Raw genomic sequence first — 8,948 nt, forward strand, 5'->3', positions numbered from 1 at the left:
GGTCGGTTACTCCATTAGGGGGGGAAAACAACCACCAGAAAACCAATAGTAGAACAAGACCTTTACAAGGATAGACAGGAACACTGCAAAGCGGCGAGCGGGTGTCAAGGTTCTCCAGAGGTCTTCTTCAAGATGTGGAGCAAGACAAAAATTAGCGTGTGGGGGGTGTGTGTGTGTGTGATGCTACAGCGTGCCACTTTGTCCCTCCCCCTTTCGTTTGCTTGGTTCGGTTGTGATGTTTCGGCTGGTCCTTCATTACTTATTTGTCGGTTTCATTTCCCCCCTGTCTTTCTCTCCTATGGGGACCCAAAGTTAGGCTGAGAGTGGGTGACTGACCCAAGGACACCCGGCAAGCTTCCATGGCAGAGTGGGGATTCGAACCTGGGTCTCCCAGCTACTAGTCCAGCCCTCTCACCACTACACCACGCTAGCTTTCAGTCACTCTTGACCCTCTGAAAAGTATGGCTTTTGCTACTGCTGTTGGTCTAATGTTAATCCATAAAGGTTTGGGGCTCAAAACATGACGTTGAGATGCTGATAAGATTGTGTTGGCATTTTATCACATGTGGTGGTTATGTGATGTCTCCAAAAAGTTTTGGAAATAGGTACATTGTATGATGGAAAAAATAGTAAGATGTAACATCCCCTTTACTCCAGAACTGCTTTTGTTAAATATCTTTCCAAAAGAGTTTAAGGAAACGGATAGATACTTGATTGTATATATGTCAACGGCAGGAAGGATATTATATGCCAAATATTGGAAGACCCAAGAAACACCAACTAAACAAGAATATATTAATAAACTATTAGAAGCGGCGGAAATGGACAAATTAACCATGGAAATGAGAGGTACAAAGAAATGGACATTTCAAAAAATCTGGAAGAGACTACATGATTGGTACAATGAGAATGGACTTAAAGATTAAGCTGATATGGCAAAATTAACATTGGAGTGTGTAGCAATATATAATAATGGAGCTACAGAACATTAACAATTGATAGAGAACAATGAAGCGATGATGTAGTAACAAATTGTAATAAGTCTCTTGGCCTATATGTTGTTTGTTGTAGTTGTTTATGTCTGTGTGTGGGTATATAAGAAAACAATAAAGGTGTACCTTCGGGTACTTAAAAAAAATAGATTGTGTTGGGATGAACATCAGCGCTCTCTCTCTCTCTCTCTCTGTCTGGAGACTCTTTTGGGTTTGTAATTCCAGGCTGGTTCACCACACAACAACAACAACACAAACCTTTATTGGCATAACAGCAGCGGCCTCGGTTCAGGGATACAGGAAAGGAAAAGAAAAACCAAACAGTTAATTAACTACTCATTCTGACAGAAAAGACTTCTCCTCTTATACGCACAGTAAAGGAAGTTAGCCATCACTTCGATGAAATCAGCCCTATTTGAGGCTAGAAGGTCCATAATCTTACTTTCCTCAAATTTGCCCTCCAGGGATCGCAGTATAGGATCGAGGTAAATCCTGGTAAAATCTACAAGACAGAAGTATACAGTCCGTTCCTTCAATCTCCTTTAGCCCACATGGACATAGCCTATCCAAGAAAGGTGGTTTTTTAAAAATCTCCCATATAGCACAGCTGAGAGGAGCACGTTAAAATGGGCCAGTGTGAACATCCTTCTAATGTGGGGATCAATCAAACAAGAGAAATACTCTGCAAGCGACAAGTTAAAAGAGATCTCCCAACAGTGCCCAGTGGCAAGACAGTGGCTGGTTCACACATGCAAGCTCCTCCCTGAGTGGCCTGCCTGTGTGAAGGAGCCATTGCCCCAAGAGCCCCAGAAGTGCTGCTTCCGCACAGGGGTCATTTCGTAGAAAAAGAGGTGCAGGAGCTCATTAGCATAAGTCATTAGCATAACTTATTTGCATATGCCACACCCTCTGACATCACCGGAAGTGTGTCAGAAGGCAACACCCACTGCTCAGGCTCCACTGGACTGTTTTGGATTGCTAGCTATTGGGGGGGGGGGGGACATGCAGATCTGTCCTCGCAGAGGAGGGAGAGCTTATACCTGAATAAAACTTGGTCTGAAAGGTGCCACTGGACTGTTTTGGGCTGGGAGAGGGGCTCTGCAACTTACCTGGCTGCTTCTTGCTCTGACTGAGGGCTGCTGGGAGCAGGGGGTGGGGCTTCTTGCATGTGCCCGCCCCCTGGGCTCTTTACTGCCGTAGCTCCGCTCCTGTGCACTCCTGCAGGAAATGACCCCTGCTTCCGCACCCCCTTCCCTCACTTTCCCATGAATTCGGTTCACACATTCAGCTGCCAGATGCCACAGCCAGAGAAACCAACTGGGACACACACACACCCCCAGACAAACCGGGCCTCCAAGACAGGCCTCCTACCTGCCCTTTTTCGACTTGGCCTGGTCACAGTCCCCCTTTGCAAGGGTTTGAAGAACTAACCACAAATAGGCAAGATGGCTGAATTCGCACCATGGCAAGAATGTCCTGTTTTAGCCTCCCTCCCACAAGGCGATCCTTAAAGAAACAGCAAATGAACCTGGGGAGTGGGGAGGAGAGAAGGCGATGAGCGGGGAAAACCTGGGAGAACCTGCCCCCGCCCCCATGCTGGCTGTCCTCTGCTGACACGGCTTCCACTGTCAATAAATTTGCATCTTATTAGCGCACGCACACACCTCTCTCGCGGTGGGGGATTGTCCCTCCCCTGCTGCGATCTCGGTTAATTGCAGCTTGGCAAAGAGTCCCGGGTTCCTGGGAGAGAGAAGAGGGAAAGCTATTCAAAGTCTTAGAAGATGATGCTGTTAAAGTTCTGCACTCCATTTGCCAGCAAATTTGGAAAACGCAACAGTGGCCACAGGATTGGAAAAGATCAGTATACATTCCAATCCCAAAGAAGGGCAATGCCAAGGAATGTTCAAACTATCGCACAATTGCACTCATATCACACGCTAGCAAGGTCATGCTCAAGATCCTACAAGCTAGGCTTCAACAGTACGTGGATAGAGAACTACCAGAAGTACAAGCTGGGTTTCGAAGAGGTAGAGGAACTAGAGATCAAATTGCCAACATTCGCTGGATTATGGAGAAAGCAAGAGAGTACCAGAAAAATATCTACTTCTGCTTCATTGACTATGCTAAAGCTTTTGACTGTGTGGATCACAACAAACTATGGCAGGTCCTTAAAGAGATGGGAGTACCAGACCACCTCACATGTCTCTTGAGAAACCTGTATAAGGGCCAAGAAGCGACAGTTAGAACCGGATATGGAACAACTGATTGGTTTAGCATAGGAAAAGGAGTACGACAAGGATGTATATTGTCACCTTGCTTATTTAATATATATGCAGAGTACATCATGCGAAATGCTGGCCTGGATGAATCACAAGCGGGAATTAAGATTGCTGGGGAAAAGATCAACAACCTCAGATATGCAGACGATACCACTCTGATGGCAGAAAGTGAAGAGGACCTCAAGAGCCTCTTGCTCAGGGTAAAAGAGGAGAGCGCAAAAGTGGGCTTGAAGCTCAACATCAAAAAAACTAAGATCATGGCATCCGGCCCCATCACTCCTTGGCAAATAGAAGGGGAAGTCGTGGAAGTAGTGACAGACTTCACGTTCCTGGGATCCCAGATCACCGCAGACTGTGACAGCAGCCATGAAATTAAAAGATTTCCTTGGGAGGAAAGTGATGGCGAACCTAAACAGCATGATAAAAAGTAGAGACATCACCCTGCCAACAAAAGTCCGCATGGTCAAAGCAATGGTATTCCCAGTAGTCATGTATGGCTGTGAGAGTTGGACTATAAGGAAGGCCGAGCGCCGAAGAATAGATTCTTTTGAACTATGGTGCTGGAGGAGACTCTTGAGAGTCCCTTGGACTGCAAGAAGAACAAATCAGTCAATCCTCAAAGAAATCAACCCTGACTGTTCCCTGGATGGCCAGATAATGAAACTGAAGCTCAAATACTTTGGCCACCAAATGAGAAGGGAGCACTCACTGGAGAAGACCCTGATGCTGGGAAAGATTGAAGGTCAAAGAAGACGGGGACAGCAAAGGATGAGATGGTTGGACAGTGTCATCGACGCAATGAACATGAAATTGAGCCAACTTCAGAGGACAGCGGAAGACAGGAGGGCCTGGCGGGAGCTGGTCCATGGGGTCGCGAAGAGTCGGACTCGACTGTGCGACTGAACAACAACAACAAGGGTACTTTGGATAAAAAGAAATAAAACAAAAGGTTACATAGTTGCAGTTACTTTCAGCACTACATACCTACATCTTTCTATCTATCCAGAGACTTCAAGAGAGTGCTTCCTGTGTGCTTCATACTTGTGAATACATTAATGCTAGATCAAAGCATTTCCACAAACAAGTTGTTAGCTGACCAATACAAAGGTTACAGATCACTTCATTAGGCTAAGCAACTCCCACAGACTTTCCCGCCGTAGAATACATTATGTAACGCAACATCCTGTTTCCTGACAAACAACACTTAACTCTGTAATGACTGAAGTGTAGGCAACTTGAAACTCCAACACACGGTCTCAAGCCTCAGCCTCCAAGGGGGGGGAGTGCAAACAAGTCAGTGAGATAGACAGGCAAACGGTGGGCTCTCTTCCTGTTTACTCTCCTGTCTCCATCCCTTTGATGTAGACTGGTAGACTACAGGGAAATTGCCTTCCTTCCTGCCCTCTCACACTCTCTCTTCTCTCGCACACACACACAACAAAGAAGGAGCACGCAGCTCTCTTCTTTGCCACAATGGATGCAGGATATACCCCTCTGGATCTACCCCCATCCAAGGTAGTTTAGATTAGTCCTATCTCTGTCTCTAAGCTTTACTATCTAGAAAGTAGTTCCTAAATCAAAGGACTATTATTAGTCTCGAAACTGAAAAAGTGGCTCTGCGTAACTTTGTAACTCTGCCGGCACACTGAGAACAAGGGGCTTCTACCGCGTGTAGCCAAGGTGTACTCTGCTAAGTTTGAGACGGGATACTGGACTTACTGGGAGCTGTGGTGGCTCAAGTGGTTAAGACGCTGAACTGCAGGCTGTGGAAGGTTGGTAGTTCAGCAGTTCGAGACCCGAGTATGCCGCATGATGGAGTGAGCTCCCGTCTCTAGTTCCAGCTCCTGCCAACCTAGCAATTCGAAAGCAAGAAATTGCAAGTAGATAAATAGGGACCACTTCGGTGGGAAGGTAACAGCGTTCCGTGTGCCTTGGTGTTTAGTCATGCCGGCCACATGACCACGGAAACGTCTTCGGACAGCGCTGGCTCTTCGGCTTTGAAACGGAGATGAGCACCGCAACCCTAGAGTCAGACTCGACTGGCTTTCGAGCAAGGGAACCTTTACCTTTACCTTTTACTGGACTTACTAACCAGTTACACTCAGCAAACCCAGCCATAGAGTCGGCCCTTGAAAGCTGCCATTTCCTCCAGGTGAACTGATCTCTCTAGTCTGGAGGTCAGTTGTGATTCCTGGAGAAATCCAGGCCCCATCTGGACATTGGATCCAGAGCCAGTTTGGTGTAGTGGTTCGGAACACGGACTCTAATCTGGGGGAACTGGGTATGATTCCCCACTTTTCCACATGCAGCTGCTGGTATGACCTTGGGTCAGTCAAAGTTCTCTGAGAGCTGTTCTCTGAAGAGCAGTCCTCAAAAGGGCTCTCTCAGCCCCACCTGCCTCCTGGGGTGTCTGTTGTGGGGAGGGGAAGGGAAAGGGATCGTAAGCTGCTCTGAGACTCCTTCATGTGGTGAAGGGCGGGGTATAAATCTAATCCTTTCCTTCTTCTTCAATCTCCCCTCTTCCAGTCAATTCCATACTGGAGTCTGTATGCTCCATTCCTTGTGCTGTCTGTGAATTGCAAGTTTATTGCCCCCCCCCTTATGCTCAAATAAGGGGGGGAAAAGCAGTATAGAACAGATTTATTCATCTTTAAAACACTGCCAGGCGCTTTTTGTTTCCCTTAGTTTTGCTTCGTCCTCTGACTTGAATTAAGTCACAGGGGTGATGCTACCAAATCTGGGGTGAGAGAGGAAACAGAATGATGTCCCCAGGCCACATCAGACGGGATGACGTCACTAGGTATCAGTAGATGAAATGTGGGTTGACACAATCAGTCAGACTTGGCTATGGGATGACATCACTGTGGGCAAATGAGGGCACTGGAGAGCGAGGGCATTTCAGTGGAGGAGCCAGTGATTTCACAGGGAATGCTGTAAAAAAATCACCCCAAATGTGCAGACTGTGTATATATATATAAAGGTAAAGGTTCCCTTGCTCGAAAGCCAGTCGAATCCGACTCTAGGGTTGCGGTGTTCATTTCCGTTTCAAAGCCGAAGAGCCAGCGCTGTCCGAAGACGTTTCCGTGGTCATGTGGCCGGCGTGACTAAACACCAAGGCACACGGAACGCTGTTACCTTCCCACCAATATATTGTTATTCCAGGGATGATGCGTATCTGGGAAGATTACAGCCACGACTGAAGGGATTCATAGTGTTACAAAAGGAGGCTTCTCAATATTCACAAAGCACAGACTTTTCTGCAACCTCCCCCCACCCAAGACAGCAGGGTGTTGTCAGTCTGTTCAAGTACATCACTGCTTGTGCTTTCTACAGCTGTCGGTTTATACCTGGCGTTTCCCCTCCTACTGCTTGTACCACTTCCCCGATCTGTTAACCACCTTGCCTGCTGATCTCTCACTCACTTAGAAAGCAGTGGGGAGAGTCGATTTAAGGGTCAGGCCGGGTCCCTGCCTTTTGTCCTGGACGGCCCAGGCTAGCCTAATCTCATCAGATCTCGGTGGTTTAGCATGATCAGCCCCGGTTAGTCCTCGGACGGGAGACCACCAAGGAAGCCCACGACTGCTACGCAGAGGCAGGCAAGATTTGCAATCTTATTAGCACCCTTTCTACCATACAGAAACTCAAGGAGGCTTCCAATGCCAACCACAGTGGCAAAACACCTCTGTTCTCCTCTTGCCTTGACAACCCTCCCAGAGCACCATAGGTCAGCTGCTACCTGACAGCACTTCCCTCCCACCTTCCAACATTCATGGGTCTCAAGGGAACTGCCCAGCCTTTCCAGGGGCCCAGGGGCCACGGCCAGCCATCACTAGGCAGGGCTGCAGCATTTTCAGGTAGGGCTTGACCTTCCTCATTTAAGTTCTGGGGGGGGGAAGGATGACATCATGACTGGGGGAATCTGGACCAATGTTCCCTCTAAGCTGAGTGAGTGTGAGCCAGCTCACAGTGTTTTAGCCTCCAGCTCACAGATTTTTGTCTTCGCTCAGGAAGGATGACTCCAAGGCAAACTGACGTATGCAGTAGCCAGATTGCCTGCTCACAACTTTAATGCCAGTAGCTCACAAAGGAAAATGTTTTAGGTCACAACACTCCACAGCTTAGAGGGAACATTGGTCTGGACCCCAAATGGCTTGACTGGGGAGGATCCATCCCCTAATTAAAGCGATTGGCCACTGAGAACCAGTTGGGTGTCGTGGCTAAGAGCAGCGGACTCTAATCTGGAGAACCGGGTTTCATTCCCCACTCCTCCACATGCAGCCAGCTGGGTCACCTTGGGCCAGTCACAATTCTCTCAGAGCTGTCCATGAAAGAGCAGTTCTTGAAAGAGCTCTCTCAGCCCCACCTACCTCACAGGGTGTCTGTTGTGGACAGGGCCGGCCCCAGCTTATTTTGCACCCTAGGCGAGGATCCCTTCTGGTGCCCCCCCCCCCGTGCCCACCATTTCCCAAAAATAAATGCATTTTTGGAAGAATGAAAAACACAAATAATCAAGAAACTCAGAGTACGGGGCTGGGTGCAGTTTGGCACCCCTAAGGGCCAGCCCGCTCTAGGCGATCGCCTTGTTCGCCTAGTGAGTGAGCCGGCCCTGGTTGTGGAGAGGGGAAGGGAAAGGCGATTGCAAGCCACTCTGAGATTCCTTCAGGTAGTGAAGGGTGGGGTATAAATCCAACTCTTCTTCCTCTCCTCCTCCTCTTCCTCTCCTCCTTCTGTTTTAAGTTACCCCCCCTCCCCAAAGCACCTACCAGGCTCATAGGTGCAGTAGCTACAGAGGGGGTTTAATAACCCAGAAACCTAACGGAGAACAAGTGTTCCTTAAATGACCAGATGCATCATTCAAATCCTGATGCCTATAAAATTCTCAGGCAGGTGGAGCCAGTGCTTCGGGTGGAGTGGTAAATCCGCTGGCCCACCCCTGGCCATTGCCTGCAGGCCCTCCCTCTAGTCACGTGCTGCTAAATTCTTTGCAAGGAGAGGTGAGAGACGAATGGGCCAGAAAGGTGATGGGGGTTCCCTTTCCAGCTCCCGAGAGCACACAGCCATCGCTCTCAAGGCTTCATCATTCCAATCGAAGTTTGGAGCCTCCACCCAGGCTGCTGCAGGCAGCCTCCGATTTGTCCTCCCTGCCGATCTCTTCTCCTTCTCCACCAATCCCTCCTTCCTGTCCACATGGCACCATCTGTGTCCCACTGGGCCTCCCTTCCCTTCCAGAGCCGCACTCCTTGTATAGCGAGGAGAACGGCCTGGCCTTCTGCAGCTCGGCTGACAGCTGGCCGGTCCCAAGAGTCAGGCAGAGGCGGGGAGCCGAGCCAACGCAGGGCCCTGTTTCCACCTCTCGGTGCCTGAAATAGAACTCCCCGTCTCTGAAATAGAGTTCCTCACCTGTAAAGAGAAAGGTTGACGTATCCACGAGGATTCATTCCAACCGGAGGTAATGCTGGGAGATCCCGGAATTTATCTTTTCAGCCATTTCACTCTATTTTTATGTACTTATTTTTATTTCTGGCCCCCCCACCCCCACACAGCAAGGCTCAGAGTGGGTTACGACAATGCATATCAACAGTAAGGTAAAGGTAAAGGTTCCCTTGCTCGAAAGCCAGTCGAATCCGACTCTAGGGTTGCGGTGCTCATCTCCGTTCCAAAGCCGAAGAGCCAGCGC

The sequence above is a fragment of the Gekko japonicus genome, unplaced genomic scaffold, assembly GCF_001447785.1.
Source record: "Gekko japonicus isolate JY-2015 unplaced genomic scaffold, Gekko_japonicus_V1.1 scaffold299, whole genome shotgun sequence".
Taxonomy (NCBI): Eukaryota; Metazoa; Chordata; class Lepidosauria; order Squamata; family Gekkonidae; genus Gekko; species Gekko japonicus.